The following is a 19,765-nucleotide window of genomic DNA, read 5'->3' as shown; positions in this document are numbered from 1 at the left end:
TATATGTGAATTCCTCTCACAGTATTACAGCTTAATTCTCAGGAAGCAGTTTGCTAGCACTCTTTTCGTGGAATCTGCAAAGTGAGATTTGGGAGCCAATAGGGGCCCAAGGTGATAAATGAAATATCCTCAGATATTAACTACAGAGAAGCTTTCTGAGACTTTGCTTTCTGATGTTTGACTTCATCACACAGAGTTCCACCGTTTCCTTATTGGAACAGTTTGCTAACTCTGTTATCTTGTGATCTGCAAAGTGATATGTGGGAGCTCATTGAGGGCTATGTTGAAAAATGAAATATTCTCAGATGAAAACTGGAAGGAACCCTTCTGAGAAACGGCATTGCGATGTGTGAATGCAACTCACAGAGTTACCCCTTTCTCTTCAGTGTTCAGTTTGCTAACACAGTTTTCTGGAAGTCTGCAATGGGATACTTCTGAACACAATGAAGCTTACGGTGACAAAGGAAATACCCTCAGTTGAAAACTAGAAAGAAGCTTTCCTAGAAACTTCTTGCAGATGTGTGAATTCATCTCATAGAGTTACACTTATGTTTCCTGCAACAGTCCATTATCAGTGTGTTTGAGGAACCTGAGAAGGACTGCTTTGGATCGCATTGAGGCCTAGGCTGATAAAGGAAATATCATCAGTTCAAAACGTGAAAGAAGCTCTCTGAGAAACTTCATTGTGATCTGTGAATTCCTCTCACAGAATTACAGCTTAGTTCTCAGGAAGCAGTTTGCTAATACTCTTTTCGTGGAATCTGCAAAGTGAGATTTGGGAGCCCATAGGGTCCCTTGTTGAAAAAGGAAATATCGTCAGATAATAACTAGAGAGAAGCTTTCTGAGAGATTGCTTTCTGATGTGTAACTTCATCACACAGAGTTCCACCCTTCCCTTCTGGGAACAGTTTGCTAACTCTGTTATCTTGTGTTCCGCAAAGTGATATTTGGGAACTCATTGAGCGTTATGGTGAAAAAGGAAACATCCTCAGATGAAAATTGGAAAGAAGTCTTCTGAGAAACTGCATTGCCATGTGTGAATGCAACTCACAGAGTTACAACTTTCTCTTCAGTGTTCAGTTTGCTAACACAGTTTTCTGGAAATCTGCAATGGGATACTTCTGAACGCAGTGAAGCTTACCGTGACAAAATAAATATCCGCAGATGAAACCTAGAAAGAAGCTTTCCGAGAAACTTCTTGGTTATGTGTGAATTCATCTCAGAGAGTTACACTCATGTTTCCTGCAACAGTCCATTATCACTGCTTTTGAGGATCCTGAGAAGGGCTTCTTTGGATCGCATTGAGGCCTACGCTGATAAAGGAAATATCGTCACTTCAAAACGTGAAAGAAGCTTTCTGAGAAACTTCTTAGTGATCTGCGAATTCCTCTCACAGAGTTACAGCTTAGTTCTCAGGAAGCAGTTTGCTAACACTCGTTTCGTGGAATCTGCAAAGGAGATTTGGGAGCCCATAGGGACCCATGGTGGAAAAGGGAATATCGTCAGATAATAACTAGAGAGAATCTTTCTGAGAGATTGCTTTCTGATGTTGGACTTCATCACACAGAGTTCCACCCTTCCCTTCTTGGAACAGTTTGCTAACTCTGTTACCTTGTGTTCTGCAAAGTTATATTTGGGAGGTCATTGAGGGCTATGGTGAAAAGGAAATATCCTCAGATGAAAAGAGGAAAGAATCCTTCTTAGAAACTGCATTTCGATGTGCGAATGCCACTCACAGAGTTACACCTCTCTCTTCAGTGTTCATTTTGCTAACACAGTTTTCTGAAAATCTACAATGGGGCAATTCTGAACGCAATGAAGCTTACGGTGACAATGGAAATATCCTCAGATGAAAACTAGAAAGAAGCTTTCCTAGAAACTTGTTGGTGATGTGTGAATTCATCTCACAGAGTTACACTTATGTTTCCTGGAACAGTCAATTATCACTCTTTTTGAGGAATGTGAGAAGGACTTCTTTGGATCGTATTGAGGCCTACGCTGATACAGGAAATATCATCAGTCTAAAACGTGAAAGAAGGTTTCTGAGAAACTTCTTTGTGATCTGTGAATTCCTCTCACAGAGTTACAGCTTAGTTCTCTGGAATCAGTTTGCTAACACTCTTTTCGTGGAATCTGCAAAGTGAGATTTGGGTGCCCATAGTGGCCCATGGTGAAAAAGTAAATATACCCAGATAGTAACTAGAGAAGCATTCAGAGAGATTGCTTTCGGATGGGTGACTTCATCACACAGAGTAACAACCTTCCCTTCTTGGAACAGTTTGCTCACTCTTTTATTTTATTTTATTTTTTTTTTGCGTTCTGCAAAGTGATATTAGGAGCTCATTGAGGGCTATGGTGAAAAAGGAAATATCCTCAGATCAAAACTGGAAAGAAGACTTCTGAGAGTGTGCATTGCGATGTGTGAATGCAACTCACAGAGGTCCACCTTTCTCTTCAGTGTTCAGTGTGCTAACAAGTTTTCTGGAAATCTGCAATGGGATACTTCTGAACGCAATGAAGCTTATGGTGACAAAGGAAATATCCTCAGATGAAAACTAGAAAAAAGTTTCCTTGAAATATCTTGGTGATGTGTGAATTCATCTCACAGAGTTACACTTATGTTTCCTGCAACAGTCCATTATCACTGTTTTGGAGGAACCTGCGAAAGCTTTGCTTTGATCGCATTGAGGCCTACACTGATAAAGGAAACATCATCAGTTCAAAACGTGAAACAAGTTTTCTGAGAAACTTCTTTGTGATCTGTGAATTCCTCTCACAGAGTTACAGCTTAGTTCTCAGGGAGCAGTTTGCTAACACTCTTTTCGTGGAATCTGCAAAGTGAGATTTGGGAGCACATAGGGGCCCATGGTGGAAAAGGAAATATCCTCAGATAATTTCTAGAGAAGCTTTCTGAGAGATTGTTTTCTGGTGTGTGACTTCGTCACACGGACTTCCACCCTTCCCTTCTTGGAACAATTTGCTAACTCTGTTATCTTGTGTTCTGTAAAGCGATATTTGGTAACTCTGAGGGCTATGGTGAAAAAAGAAACATCCTCAGATGAAAACTGGAAAGAAGCCTTCTGAGAAACTGCATTGCGATGTCTGAATGCAACTCACAGTGTCACACATTTCTCTTCAGTGTTCGGTTTGCTAACACAGTTTTCTGGAAATCTGCAATGGGATACTTCTGAACGCAATGAAGCTTTCAGTGACAAAGGAAATATCCTCAGATTAAACTTAGAATATAGGTTTCCTAGAAACGTCTCGGTGATGTGTGAATTCATCTCGCAGAGTTACACTTATGTTTCCTGCAACTGTCCATTATCACTGTTTTTGAGCATCCTGAGAAGGACTTCTTTTGATCGCTTTGAGGTCTACGCTGATAAAGGAAATATCATCAGTTCAAAACGTGAAACAAGCTTGCTGAGAAACTTCTTTGTGATCTGTGAATTCCTCTCACAGAGTTACACCTTACTTCTCAGGAAGCAGTTTGCTAACACTCTTTTCGAGGAATCTGCAAAGTGAGATTTGGGAGCCCATAGGGGCCCATGGTGAAAAAGGAAATATCCTCAGATAATAACTAGAGAGAAGCTTTCTCAGAGATTGCTTTCTGATGTGTGACTTCATCACACAGAATTCCACCCTTCTCTTCTTGGAACAGTTTGCTAACTCTGTTATCTTGTGTTCTGCAAAGTGATATTTTGGAGCTCACTGCGGGCTATGGTGAAAAAGGAAATATCCTCAGAAGAAACCTGTAAAGAAGCCTTCTGAGCAACTGCATTGCCATGTGGGAATGCAACCCACAGAGTTACACCTTTCTCTTCAGTGTTCAGTGTGCTAACACATTTTTCTGGAAATCTGTAATGGGAGACTTCTGAACGCAATGAAGCTTACGGTGACAAAGGAAATATCTTCAGTTGAAAACTAGAAAGAAGCTTTCCTAGAAACTTCTTGGTGATGTGTGAATTCATCTCACAGAGTTACACTTTTGTGTCATGCAAAAGTCCCTAATCACTGTTTTTGGGAACCTGAGAAAGACTTCTTTGGATCGAATAGAGGCCTACACTGATAAAGGAAATATCATCAGGTCAAAACGTGAGAGAAGCTTTCTGAGAAACTTCTTTGTGATCTTTGAATTCCTCTCACAGAGTTACAGCTTAGTTCTCAGGAAGCAGTTTGCTAACACTCTTTTCGTGGAATCTGCAAAGTGGGATTTGGGAGCCAATAGGGGTCCACGGTGAAAAAGGATATATCCTCAGATAATAAGTAGAGAGAAGCTTCCTGAGAGATTGCTTTCTGATGTGTGACTTCATCACACACAGTTCCAGCCTTCCCTTGTTGGAACATTTTGCTAACTCTGTTATCTTGTATTCTGCAAAGTGATATTTGGGAGCTCATTGAGCGCTATGGTGAAAAAGGAAATATCCTCAGATGAAAACTGGAAAGAAGCCTTCTGAGAAACTGCATGTCGATGTGTGAATGCAACTCACAGAGTTACACCTTTCCCTTCAGTGTTCAGTTTGCTAACGCAGTTTTCTTGAAATCTGCAATGGGATACTTCTGAACCCAATGAAGCTTATGGTGACAAAGGAAATATCCTCACTTGAAAAGTAGAAAGAAGCTTTCCTATAACCTTCTTCGTGATGCGTGAATTGATCTCACAGAGTTACACTTATATTTCCTGCAACAGTCCATTATCACTCTTCCTTAGGAACCTGAGAGGAACTTCTTTGGATCGTATTAATGCCTATGCTGGTAAAGGAAATATCATCGGTTCAAAACGTGAAAGAAGCTTTCTGAGAAACCTCTTTGTGATCAGTGAATTCCTCTCACCGAGTTACAGCTTAGTTCTCAGGAATCAGTTTGCTAACACTCTTTTCGTGAAATCTGCAAAGTGAGATTTGGGAGCCCATTGGGGCCCATGCTGCAAAAGGAAATATCCTCACCTAATAACTAGAGAGAAGCTTTCTGAGAGATTCCTTTCAGATGTGTGGCTTCATCACACAGAGTTCCCCCCTTCCCTTCTTGGAACAGTTTGCTAACACTGTTGTCATGGAGTCTGTAAAGGTATATTTGGGAGCTCATTGAGGGCTATGGTGAAAAAGGAAATATCCTCACATAGTAACTAAAGAGAAGCTTTCTGAGAAACTGCATTGCCATGTGTGAATGCAACTCACAGAGTTACACGTTTCTCTTCAGTGATCAGTTTGTTAACACAGTTTTCTGGAAATCTGCAATTAGATACTTCAGAGCGCAATGAACCTTACGGTGACAGAGGAAATATCCACAGATGAAAGCTAGAAAGAAGCTTTCTTAGAAACTTCTTGGTGATGTGTGAATTCATCTCACAGAGTTACACTTATGTTTCGTGGAGCAGTCCATTAACCCTGTCTTTGAGGAATCTGAGAACAGCTTCTTTGGATAGCATTGAGGCCTACGCTGATAAAGGAAATTTCATCCGTTCAAAACGTGAAAGAAGCTTTCTGAGAAACGTCTTTCTGATCTGTGAGTTCATCTCACAGACTTATAACTTAGACTTCAGGAAGCAGTTTGCTAACACTCTTTTCGTGGAATCTGTAAAGTGATATTTGGGAGCCCATAGGGGCCCATGGTGAAAAAGGAAATATCCTCACCTAATAACTAGAGAGAAGCTTTCTGAGAGATTACTTTCTGATGTGTGGCTTCATCACACAGAGTTCCACCCTTCCCTTCTTGGAACAGTTTGCTAACACTGTTTTCGTGGATTCTGCAAAGGTATATTTGGGAGCTCATTGAGGGCTATGATGAACAAGGAAATATCCTCACGTAATAACTAAAGAAAAGCTTTCTGAGAAACTGCATTGCCATGTGTGAATGCAACTCACAGAGTTACACGTTTCTCTTCAGTGATCAGTTTGTTAACACAGTTTTCTGGAAATCTGCAATTAGATACTTCATAGCACAATGAACCTTACGGTGACAAAGGAAATATCCACAGATGAAAATTAGAAAGAAGCTTTCTTAGAAACTTCTTGGTGATGTGTGAACTCATCTCACAGAGATACACTTATTTTTCGTGGAGCAGTCCTTTAACACTGTCTTTGAGGACTCTGAGAATGGCTTCCTTGGATCGCATTGAGGCCTACGCTGATAAAGGAAATTTCATCCGTTCAAAACGTGAAAGAAGCTTTCTGAGAAACGTCTTTCTTATCTGTCAGTTCATCTCACAGACTTATAACTTAGACTTCAGGAAACAGTTTGCTAACACTCTTTTAGTGGAATCTGTAAAGTGATACTTGGGAACCCATAGGGGCCCATGGTGAAAAAGGAAATGTCCTCACATAATAACTAGAGAGAAGCTTTCTGAGATATTCCTTTCTCATGTGTGGCTTCATCACACAGAGTTCCACCCTTCCCTTCTTGGAACAGTTTGCTAACACTGTTTTCGTGGATTTTGCAGAGGTATATTTGGGAGGTCATTGAGGGTTATGGTGAAAAAGGAAATATCCTCTGATCAAAACTGGAAAGAAGCCTTCTGAGAAACTGCATTGCCATGAGTGAATGCAACTCAGAGTTACATGTTTCTCTTCAGTGATCAGTTTGCTAACTAAGTTTTCTGGAAATCTGCCTACGGATATTTCTCAGTGCAATGAAGCTTACGCTGTCAGAGGAAATATCCACAGATGAAAACTAGAAAGAAGCTTTCCTAGAAACCTCTTGGTGATGTGTGAATTCATCTCACAGAGTTACACTTATGTTTCCTGGAGCAGTCCATTAACGCTGTCTTTGAGGCAACTGAGAAGGGCTTTCTTGGATCGCATTGAGGCCTACGCTGATAAAGGAAATTTCATCAGTTCAAAACGTGAAACAAGCTTTCTGAGAAATTTCATTCTCATCTGTGAATTCATCTCACAGAGTTTCAATCTCTGCCTCAAGAAGCAGTTTGCTAACACTCTTTTCGTAGAATCTGCAAAGTGATATTTGGGAGCCTATTGGGGCCCTTTGTGAAAAAGGAAATATCCTCAGATAATAACTAGAGAGAAGCTTTCTGAGAGATTGCTTTCTGATGTGTGACTTCATCTCACAGAGTTTCGCCAGTGTTTTTTGGAGCCGTTTCTTAGGACTGTTTCCGTGAATTCCGAGAAGTGATATTTCAGATGGCTTTGAAGAATGGAAGGAGAAAAGAAATATCCTCCAAGAAAATGCAGAATCAAGCTTTCTGAGAAACTGCTTTGTGATATGTGAATTCATTTCACAGTGTTACATCACCCTTTCTCGGGGGAGTTTCCTAGCACTCATTTTGAGGAATCTCAGATGTGATGTCTTGGATATCGTGAATCGCATGGTGAATGAGGAACTATCCTCAGAGAAACCTGCAGAGAAGCCTTCTCAGAAACTTCTTTGTTGTGGGTGAATTCAGCCCACAGATGTCAATCATTGTTTTCACTGAGAAGCTTGCTAGCAGAATTTTCGCAGAATCTGCAATAGGTCACATGGTGGCTCTCCGAGACCACAAATAACCTCGTCTTACAAAAGAAAGAAGCTTTCTGAGAAACCGCTTTGTGATGTGTGAATTCAACTCACTGAGTTACAGCTGTATTTCGTGGGGCCGTGGCCTAGGCCTATGTGTGTGGAATCTGAGAACAGATATTCCGGATCCCTTTGAAAACAATGGGGCCAATAGAAATATCTTCCAATAAAAATGAGAAAGAAGCTTTCTGAGAAACTTCTTTGTTATCTCTGAATTCATCTTACAGAGTTACAACTTAGGCCTCATGAAGCAGTTTGCTACCTCACTTTTCGTGGAATCTGCAAAGAGATATTTGGGAGTCCATTGGGGCCCATTGTGAAAAAGGAAATATCCTCAGATAATAACGAGAGAAAAGCTTTATGAGAGATTGCTTTCTGATGTGTGACTTCATCACACAGAGTTCCACCCTTCCCTTCTTGGAACAGTTTGCTAACACTGTTGTCGTGGATACTGCAAAGTGATATTTGGGAGCTCATTGAGGGCTATGGTGAACAAGGAAATATCTTCAGATAAACACTGGAAAGAAGCCTTCTGGGAAAATGCACGTCGATGTATGAATGCAACTCACAGAGTTACACGTTTCGCTTCAGTGATCAGTTTGCTAACATAGTTTTCTGGAAACCTGCCTAGGGATATTTCTCAGTGCAATGAAGCTTACAGTGTCAAAGGAAATATCCACAGATGAAAACTAGAAAGAAGGTTTCTTAGAAACTTCTTGGTGATGTGTGAATTCATCTCACAAATTTACACTTAAGTTTCGTGGAGCAGTCCATTAACACTGTCTTTGAGGAACCTGAGAAGGGCTTCTTTGGATCGCATTGGGGTCTACGCTGATAAAGGAAATTTCATCCGTTCAAGACGTGAAAGAAGCTTTCTGAGAAACGTCTTTCTGATCTGTGAGTTCATCTCACAGACTTATAACTTAGACTTCAGGAAGCAGTTTGCTAACACTCTTTTCGTGGAATCTGGAAAGTGATATTTGGGAGCACATAGGGGCCCATGGTGAAAAAGGAAATATCCTCACATAATAACTAGAGAGAAGCTTTCTGAGAGATCCCTTTCTGATGTGTGGCTTCATCACACAGAGTTCCACCCTTCCCTTCTTGGAACAGTTTGTTAACACTGTTGTCGTGGATGCTGCAGAGGTATATTTGGGAGCTCATTCCGGGCTATGGTGAAAAAGGAAATATCCTCACCTAATAACTAAAGAGAAGCTTTCTTAGAAACTGCGTTGCCATGTGTGAATGCAACTCACAGAGTTACACGTTTCTCTTCAGTGATCAGTTTTTTAACACAGTTTTCTGGAAATCTGCAATTAGATACCTCATAGCGCAATGAACCTTACGGTGACAAAGGAAATATCCACAGATGAAAGCTGGAAAGAAGCTCTCTTTGAAACTTCTTGGTTATGTGTGAATTCATCTTCCAGAGTTACACTTATGTTTCTTCGAGCAGAACATTAACACTGTCTTTGAGGAACCTGAGAAGGGCTTCCTTGGATCGCATTAAGGCCTAAGCTGATAAAGGAAATTTTCTCCGTTCAAAACGTGAAAGAAGCTTTCTGAGAAAGTTCTTTCTGATCTGTGAGTTCATCTCACAGACTTATAACTTAGACTTCAGGAAGCAGTTTGCTCACACTCTTTTCGTGGAATCTGCAAATTGAGATTTGGGAGTCCATTGGGTCCCATGGAGAAAAAGGATATATCCTCAGATAATAACTACAGAGAAGTTTACTGAGAGATTGCTTTGTGATGTGTGACTTCATCACACAGATTTCCACCTTTCCCTTCTTGGAACAGTTTGCTAACTCTGTTGTGTTGGGTTCTTCAAAGTGATATTTGGGAGCTCATTGAGGGCCATTTTGATAAAGGAAATATACTCAGATCAAAACTGGAAGGAAGCCTACTGAGAAACTGCATTGCGATGTGTGAATGCAATTCACCGAGTTACACGTTTCTCTCCAGTGTTCAGTTTGCTAACATAGTTTTCTGGAAATCTGCAATGGGATACTTCTGAACGCAATGAAGCTTACAGTGACAAAGGAAATATCCTTAGATGAAAACTAGAAAGAAGCTTTCTGAGAAACTTCTTTGTGTTCTATGAATTCATCTCACCGAGTTACAGCTCAGTTCTCAGGAAGCAGTTTAATAACACTCTTTTCGTGGAATCTACAAAGTGAGATTTGGGAGCCCATAGAGGCCCATGGTGAAAAGGAAATATCCTCAGATAATAACTAGAGAGAAATTTACTGAGAGATTGCTTTCTGATGTGTGACTTCAACACACAGAGTTCCACCCTTCCTTTCTTGAAACAGTTTGCTAACTCTGTTATCTTGTGTTCTGCAAAGTGATATTTGGGAGATCAATGAGGGCTATGGTGAAAAAGGAAATAACCTCAGATGAAAACTGTAAAGAAGCCGTCTGAGAAACTGCCTTGCGATGTTTGAAAGCAGCTCACAGAGTTACACCTTTCTCTTCAGTGTTCGGTTTGCTGACACAGTTTTCTGGAAATCTGCAATGGGATTCTTCTGAACCCAATGAAGCTTACTGTGGCAAAGGAAACATCCTCAGATGAAAACTAGAAAGAAGCTTTCTGAGAAACTTCTTTGTGTTCTATGAATTCATCTCACCGAGTTACAGCTCAGTTCTCAGGAAGCAGTTTAATAACACTCTTTTCGTGGAATCTACAAAGTGAGATTTGGGAGCCCATAGAGGCCCATGGTGAAAAGGAAATATCCTCAGATAATAACTAGAGAGAAATTTACTGAGAGATTGCTTTCTGATGTGTGACTTCAACACACAGAGTTCCACCCTTCCTTTCTTGAAACAGTTTGCTAACTCTGTTATCTTGTGTTCTGCAAAGTGATATTTGGGAGATCAATGAGGGCTATGGTGAAAAAGGAAATAACCTCAGATGAAAACTGTAAAGAAGCCGTCTGAGAAACTGCCTTGCGATGTTTGAAAGCAGCTCACAGAGTTACACCTTTCTCTTCAGTGTTCGGTTTGCTGACACAGTTTTCTGGAAATCTGCAATGGGATTCTTCTGAACCCAATGAAGCTTACTGTGGCAAAGGAAACATCCTCAGATGAAAACTAGAAAGAAGCTTTCTGAGAAACTTCTTTGTGTTCTATGAATTCATCTCACCGAGTTACAGCTCAGTTCTCAGGAAGCAGTTTAATAACACTCTTTTCGTGGAATCTACAAAGTGAGATTTGGGAGCCCATAGAGGCCCATGGTGAAAAGGAAATATCCTCAGATAATAACTAGAGAGAAATTTACTGAGAGATTGCTTTCTGATGTGTGACTTCAACACACAGAGTTCCACCCTTCCTTTCTTGAAACAGTTTGCTAACTCTGTTATCTTGTGTTCTGCAAAGTGATATTTGGGAGATCAATGAGGGCTATGGTGAAAAAGGAAATAACCTCAGATGAAAACTGTAAAGAAGCCGTCTGAGAAACTGCCTTGCGATGTTTGAAAGCAGCTCACAGAGTTACACCTTTCTCTTCAGTGTTCGGTTTGCTGACACAGTTTTCTGGAAATCTGCAATGGGATTCTTCTGAACCCAATGAAGCTTACTGTGGCAAAGGAAACATCCTCAGATGAAAACTAGAAAGAAGCTTTCTTAGAAACTTCTTGGAGATGTGTGAATTCATCTCACGGGGTTACACTAATGTTTCCTGCAACAGTCCATTATCACTGTTTTAGAGGAACCTGAGAAGGAATACTTTGGATCGCATCGAGGCCTACGCTGAAAAATAAAATATCGTCAGTTCAAAACGTGAAATAAATTTTCTGAGAAACTTCTTAGTGATCTGTGAATTCCTCTCACAAACTTACAGCTTAGTTCTCAGGAAGCATTTGCTTATACTCCTTTCGTGGAATCTGCAAAGTGAGATTTGGGAGCCCTTAGGGGCCCCTGGTGAAAAAAGATGATCATCAGATAATAACTAGAGAGAAGCTTTCTGAGAGATTGCTTTCTGATGTGCGACTTCATCACACAGAGTTCCACTCTTCCCTTCTTGGGACAGTTTGCTATCTCTGTTATGTTGTGTTCTGCAAACTGATATTTGGGTCCTTTTGAGGGCTATGGTGAAAAAGGAAATATCCTCAGATGAAAACTGGAAAGAAGCCTTCTGAGAAACTGCATTGTGATGTGTGAATGCAACTCACAGAGTTACACGTTTCTCTTCACTGTTCAGTTTGCGAACACAGTTTTCTAGAAATCTTCAATGGGACACTATTGAACGCAATGAACTTAAGGGTGAAAAAGGAAATATCCTCAGATGAAAACTAGAAAGAAGCTTTCCTAGAAACTTCTTTGTGATGTGTGAATTCATCTCACAGAGTTACACTTATGTTTGCTGCCACAGTGCATTATCACTGTTTTAGAGTAACCAGAGAATCAATTGTTTGGATCGCATTGTGCCCTACGCTGATAAAGGAAATATCATCAGTTCAAAACGTGAAAGAAGCTTTCTGAGAAACTTCTTTGTGAAATGTGAATTCCTCTCACAGAGTTACAGCTTAGTTCTCAGGAAGCAGTTTGCTAACCCTCTTTTCGTGGAATCTGCAAAGTGAGATTTGGGAGCCCATAGGGGCCCATGGTGAAAAAGGAAATATCCTCAGATAATAACTAGAGAGAAGCTTTCTGAGAGATTGCTTTCCAATGTGTGACTTAATCACACAGAGTTCCACACTTCCCTTCTTGGAACAGTTTGCTAACTCTGTTATCTTGTGTTCTGCCAAGTGATATTTTGGAGCTCATTGAGGGCTATGGTGATAAAGGAAATATCCTCAGATGAAAACTGGAATGAAGCCTTCTGAAAAACTGCATTGCGATGTGTGAATGCAACTCACAGAGTTACACCTTTCTCTTCAGTGTTCAGGGTGCTAACACAGTTTTCTGGAAATCTGATATGGGATACTTCTGAACGCAATGAAGCTTATGGTGACAGAGGAAATATCCTCAGATGAAAACTAGAAAGACGCCTTCCTAAAAATTTCTTGGTGATGTGAGAATTCATCTCACAGAGTTACACTTTTGTTTCCTGCAACAGTCCATTATCACTGCTTTTGAGGAACCAGAGAGGGTTTGTTTGGATCGCATTGAGGCCTATGCTGATAAAGGAAATATCATCAGTTCAAAAAGTGAAAGAAGCTTTCTGAGAAACTTCTTTGTGATCTGTGAATTCCTCTCACCGTGCTACAGCATAGTTCTCAGGAAGCAGTTTGCTAACACTCTTTTCGTGGAATCTGCAAAGTGAGATTTGGGAGCCCATAGGGGCACATGGTGAAAAAGGAAATATCCTCAGATAATAACTACAGTGAAGCTTTAAAAGAGATTGCTTTCTTGTGTGACTTCATCACAGAGAGTTCCACCCTTCCCTTCTTGGAACAGTTTGCTAACTCTCTTATCTTGTGTATTGCTAAGTGATATTTGGGAGCTCATTGAGGCCTATGGTGAAAAACGAAATATCCTCACATGAAATTTGGAAAGAAGCCTTCTGAGAAACTACATTACGTTGTGTGAATGCAACTCACAGAGTTACACGTTTCTCTTCAGGGTTCAGTTTGCTGACACAGTGTTCGGGAAATTTGCAATGGGATACTTCTGAACGCAATGAAGCTAATGGTGACAAAGGAAATATCCTGAGATGAAAACTAGAAAGAAGTTTTCTTAGAAATTTATTGGTGATGTGTGAATTCATCTCACAGAGTTACACTTATGTTTCCTGCAACAGTCCGTTATCAATGTTTTTGAGGAATCTGAGAAAGACTTCTTTGGATCGTATTGAGGCCTACGCTGATAAAGGAAATATCAGCAATTCAAAACGTGAAAGAAGCTTTCTGAGAATTTTATTTGTGATCTGTGAATTCCTCTCACAGAGTTACAGCGTAGTTCTCAGGAAGCAGTTTGCTAACACTCTTTTCGTGGAATTTGCAAAGTAAGATTTGGGAGCCCATAGGTGTCCATGGTGAAAAACGAAATATCCTCAGATAATAACTAGAGAGAAACTTTGTGAGAGATTGCTTTCTGATGAGTGAATTCATCACACAGAGTTCCACCCTTCCCTTCTTGGAACAGTTTGCTAACTCTGTTATCTTGTGTTCTGCAACTGGATATTTGGGAGCTCATTGAGGGCTATGGTGACAAGGAAACATCCTCAGATGAAAAATTGAAAGAAGCCTTCTGAGAAACTGCATTGCGATGAGTGAATGCAACTCACAGAGTTACACCTTTCTCTTCACTGTGCTAACACAGATTTCTGGAAATCTGGAATGGGATACATCTGAACGCAATGAAGCTTACGGTGACAAAGGAAATATCCTCAGATGAAAACTAGAAAGTAGCTTTCCTAGAAACGTAATGGTGATGTGTGAATTCATCTCACAGAGTTACACTTATGTTTCCTGCAACAGTCCGCTATCAATGTTTTTGAGGAACCTGACAAGGAATAATTTGGATCGCATTGAGGCCGACACTGAAAAATAAAAAATCGTCAGTTCAAAACGTGAAAGAAGTTTTCTGAGAAACTTCTTTGTGATCTGTGAATTCCTCTCACAGAGTTACAGTTTAGTTCTCAGGAACCAGTTTGCCAACACTCTTTTCGTGGAATCTGCAAAGCGAGACTTGGGAGCCCATAGGGGCCCATGGTGAAAAAGGAAATATTCTCAGTTGAAACTAGAGAGACGCTTTCCTAGAAACTTCTTGGTGATCTGTGAATTCATCTCACAGCGTTACAGTTTTATTTCAGGCAACAGTCCGTTGTCAATGTTTTTGAGGAAGCTGAGAAGAATCTCTTTGGATTGTATTGAGGCCTACGCTGATAAAGGAAATATCATTAGTTCAAAACGTGAAAGAAGGTCTGAGAAACTTCTTTGTGATCTGTGAATTCCTCTCACAGAGTTACATCTTAGTTCTCAGGAAGAAGTTTGCTAACACTCTTCGTGGAATCTGCAAAGTGAGATTTGGGAGCCCATAGGGGCTCATGGTGAAAAAGGTAATATCCTCAGATAATAATAAGAGAGAAGCTTTCTGAGAGATTGCTTTCTGATGTGTAACTAAGATACATCTTAGTTCTAAGGAAGCAGTTTGCTAGCACTCTTTTCATGGAATCTGCAAATTAGATTTGGGAGACCATAGTGGCCCATTATGAAAATGGACATATCGTCAGATAATAACTAGAGAGAAGCATTCTGAGAGATTGCTTTCTGATGTGTGACTTCATCACACAGATTTCCACCCTTCCCTTCTTGGAACAGTTTGCTCACTCTGTTATCTTGTGTTCTACAAACAGATATTTGGGAGCTTATTGAGTGCTATGGTGAAAATGGAAGTATACTCAGATTGAAACAGGAAAGAAACCTTCTGAGAAACTGCATTGTGATATGTGAATGCAACTCACAGAGTTACACTTTTCTCTTCAGTGTTCAGTGTGCTGACACAGTTTTCTGGAAATCTGCAATGGGATACTTCTGAACGCAATGAAGCTTATGGAGACAACGGAAATACCCTCAGATGAAAACTACAAAGAAGCTTTCCTAAAAACTTCTTGGTGATGTGTGAATTCATCTCACAGAGTTACCCTTAGGTTTCCTGCAACAGTCCATTATCACTCTTTTTGAGGAACCTGAGAATTGCTTCTTTGGATCGCATTGAGGCCTACGCTCATAAAGGAAATATCAGTTCAAAACGTGAAAGAAGCTTTCTGAGAAACTTCTTTGTGATCTGTGAATTTCTCTGACAGAGTTACAGCTTAGTTCTCAGGAAGCACTTTGCTAACACTCTTTTCGTGGAATCGGTAAACTGAGATTTGGAAGCCCTTCGGGGCCCATGGTGAAAAAGGAAACATCCTCAGATAATAAGAGAGAGAAGCTTTCTGGGAGATTGCTTTCTGATGTGTGACTTCATCACACAGAGTTCCACCCTTCCGTTCTTGGAACCGTTTGCTAATTCTCTTATCTTGTGTTCTGCAAAGTGATATTTGGGAGCTCATTGAGGGCTATGGTGTAAAAGGAAATATATTCAGATTAAACCTGGAAAGAAGCCTTCAGGAAACTGCCTTTCTATGTGGGAATGCAACTCATAGAGTTACCCGTTTCTCTTCCGTGTTCAGTGTGCTAACACAGTTTTCTCGAAATCTGCAATGGGATACTTCTGAACGCAATGAAGCTTACGGTGACAAAGGAAATATACTCAGATGAAAACTAGAAAGAAGCTTATTAGAAACTTCTTGGTGATCCGTGAATTCACCTCGCAGCGTTACACTTATGCTTCAGGCAACAGTCCATTATCACTGTTTTTGAGGAAGCTGAGAAGGACTTCTTTCGAAAGTATTGAGGCCTACGCTGATAAAGGAAATATCATCATTTCAAAACGGGAAAGAAGCTTTCTGAGAAACTTCTTTGTGATCTGTGAATTCCTCTCACAGAGTTACAGCTTAGTTCTCAGGAAGCAGTGTGCTAAAACTCTTTTCGTGGAATCTGCAAAGTGAGATTTGGGAGCCCATAGGGGCCCATGGTGAAAAAGGAAATATCCTCAGATAACAACTAGAGAGAAGCTTTCTGAGAGATTGATTTCTGATGTGTGACTTCATCACACACAGTTCCACCCTTCCCTTCTTGGAACAGTTTGGTAACTCTCTTAACTCGTGATCTGCAAAGTGATATTATGGAGCTCATTGAGGGCTCTGGTGGAAAAGGAAATATTCTCAGATGAAAACTGTGAAGAAGCCTTCTGAGAAACTGTATAGCGATGTGTGAATGCAACTCACAGAGTTACACGTTTCTCTTCAGTGTTCAGTGTGCTAACACAATTTTCTGGAAATCTGCAAGGCGATACTTCTGAACCCAATGAAGCTTACGGTGACAAAGCAAATACCCTCAGTTGAAAACTAGAAAGAAGCTTTGCTAGAAACTTCTTGGTGATGTGTGAATTCATCTCACAGAGTTACACTTATGTCCTGCAACAGTCCATTATCACTGTTTTTGAAGAAACTGAGAAAGATTTCTTTGTATCGCATTGAGTCCTACGCTGATAAAGGAAATATCATCAGTTCAAAACGAGAAAGAAGCTTTCTGAGAAACTTCTTTGTGATCTGTGAATTCCTCTCACAGAGTTACAGCTTAGTTCTCAGGATGCAGTTTGCTAGCACTCTTTTCGTGGAATCTACAAAGTGAGATTTGGGAGCCCATAGTTGCAGATGGTGAAAATGGATATATCCACAGATAATGACTAGAGAGAAGCTTTCTGAGAGATTGCTTTCTGATGTGTTACTTCATCACACAGAGTTCCACACTTCCCTTCTTGGAACAGTTTGCTAACTATGTTATCTTGTGTTCTGCAAAGTGATATTTGGGAGCTCTTTGAGGGCTATGGTGAAAAAGGAAATATCCTCAGATGAAAACTGGATAGAAGCCTTCTGAGAAACTGCATTGTGTTGTGTGAATGTAACTCGCAGTGTTTCACCTTTCTCTTCAGTGTTCAGGGTGCTAACACCGTTTTCTGGAGATCTGCAATGGGATACTTCTGAACGCAATGAAGCTTACGGAGACAAAGGAAATATTCTCAGTTGAAAACTAGAAAGAAGCTTTCCCAGAATCTTCTTTGTGATGTGTGAATTCATCTCATGGAGTTACACTTATGTTTCCTGCAACAGTCCATTATCACTGTTTTTGAGCAACCTGAGATGGACTTCTTTGGATCGCATTGAGGCCTCCGCTGATAAAGGAAATATCATCAGTTCAAAACGTGAAAGAAGCTTTCTGAGAAACTTCTTTGTAATCTGTGAATTCCTCTTACAGAGTTACACCTTAGTTCTCAGGAAACCATTTGCTAACACTCTTTTCATGGAATCTGCAAAGTGAGATTTGGGATACCATAGGGGTCCACGGTGAAAAAGGAAACATCCTCAGAAAATAAGTGGAGAGAAGATTTCTGAGAGATTGCTTTCTGATGTGTGACTTCATCACACAGAGTTCCACACTTCCCTTCTAGGAACACTTTGCTAACTCTGTTATCTTGTGATCTCCAAAGTGATATTTGGGAGATCACTGAGGGCTATGGTGAAAAAGGAAATATCCTCAGATGAAAACTGGAAAGAAGCCTTCTGAGAAACTGCATTGTGATGTGTGATTGCAACTCACAGACTTATACCTTTGTTCCCAGTGTTCAGTGAGCTAACACAGTTTTCTGGAAATCTACAATGGGATACTTCTGAATGCAATGAAGCCTACGGTGACAAAGGAAATATTCTCAGATGAAAACTAGAAAGAAGCTTTCCTAGAAACTTCTTGGTGACGTGTGAATTTATCTAACAGAGTTACACTTATGTTTCCCACAACAGTCCGTCATCACTGTTTTGGAGGAACCTGAGAAGGACTTCTTTGGATCGCATTGAGGCCTATGCTGATAAACGAAATATCATCATTTCAAAACGTGGAAGAAGCTTTCTGAGAAATTTATTTGTGATCTGTGAATTCCTCTCACAGAGTTACAGCTTAGTTCTCAGAAGCTGTTGGCTAACACTCTTTTCGTGGAATCTGCAAAATGAGATTTGGGAGCCCATTGGGCCCCATGGTGAAAAAGGCAATATCCTCAGATAATAACTAGAGAGAAGCTTTCTGAGAGATTGCTTTCTGATGTGTGTCTTCATCACACAGAGTTCCATCCTTCCCTTCTTGGAACAGTTTGCTAACTCTTTAATCTTGTGTTCTGCAAAGTGATATTTGGAAGCTCATTGAGGGCTATGGTGGAAAAGGAAATATCCTCAGATGAAAATGGAAAGAAGCCTTCAGAGAAACTTCATTGCGATTTGTGAATGCAACTCACAGAGTTACACCTTCCTCCTCATTGTTCAGTGTGCTAACACAGTTTTCTGGAAATCTGCATTCTGTAATTCTGAATGCAATGAAGCATAAGGCGACAGGGGAAATATCCTCAGATGCAAACTAGAGAGAAGTTTTCCTAGAAACTTCTAAGTGATGTGTGAATTCACCTCACAGAGTTACACTTTTGTTTCCTGCAACAGTCCCTTACCACTCTTTTGAGGAACCTGGGAAGGACTTCTTCGGATTGCATTCAGGCCTACGCTGATGAAGGAAATATCATCAGTTCAAAACGTGGAAGAAGTTTTCTGAGAAACTTCTTTGTGGTCTGTGAATTTCTCCCACAAAGTTAGATCTTAGTTCTCAGGAAGCAGTTTGCTGACACGCTTTTCGTGGATTCTGCAAAGTGAGAGTTTGGAGCCCATAGGGGCCCATGGTGAAAAGGGAAATATCCTTAGATTATAACTAGAGTGAAGCTTTCTGAGAGATTGCTTTCTGATGTGTGACTTCATTACACAGAGTTCCACCCTTACTTTCATGGAACAGTTTGCTAACTCTCTTATCTTGTGTTCTGCAAGGTGATATTTCGGAGCGCATTGAGGACTATGGTGAAAAAGGAAATTTCCTCAGATGAAAACTGGAAAGTAGCCTTCTGAGAAACTGCATTGCGATGTGTGAATTCAATTCACAGAGTTACACTTTTCTCTTCAGTGTTCACTGTGCTAATCCAGTTTTCTGGAAATCTGCATTGGGATACTTCTGAACGCAATGAAGCTTACGGTGACAAAGGAAATATCCTGAGTTGAAAACTAGAAAGAAGCTTTCCTAGAAACATCTTGGTAATGTGTGAATTCATCTCAGAGAGTTGTACTTATGTTTCCTGCAAAAGTCCATTATCACTGTTTTTGGGGAACCTGAGACAGACCTCTTTGGATCGCATTGAGGCCTATGCTGATAAAGGAAATATCATCAGTTCAAAACGTGAAAGAAGCTTTCTGAGAAATTTCTTTTTGATCTGTGAATTCCTCTCACAGAGTTACAGCTTAGTTCTCAGAAGCAGTTTGCTAACACTCTTTTCGTGGAATCTGCAAAATGAGATTTGGGAGCCCATAGGGGCCCATGGTGAAAAAGGAAATATCCTCAGATAATAACTAGAGAGAAGCTTTCTGAGAGATTGCTTTCTGATGTGTGAATTCATCACACAGAGATCCACCCTTCCCTTCTTGGAACAGTTGCTAACTCTGTTATCTTGTGTTCTGCAACGTGATATTTTGGAGCTCATTGAGGTCTATGGTGAAAAAGGAAATACCCTCAGATGAAAACTGGAAAGAAGCCTTCTGTGAAACTGCATTGCTAGGTGTGAATGCAACTCACAGAGTTACATCTTTCTCTTCAGTGTTCAGTGTACTAACACAGTTTTCTGGAAA

Source organism: Rhinopithecus roxellana, chromosome 11, assembly GCF_007565055.1.
Source record: "Rhinopithecus roxellana isolate Shanxi Qingling chromosome 11, ASM756505v1, whole genome shotgun sequence".
In the NCBI taxonomy this organism is placed as follows: domain Eukaryota; kingdom Metazoa; phylum Chordata; class Mammalia; order Primates; family Cercopithecidae; genus Rhinopithecus; species Rhinopithecus roxellana.
Note: the sequence above shows the minus strand (reverse complement) of the source record.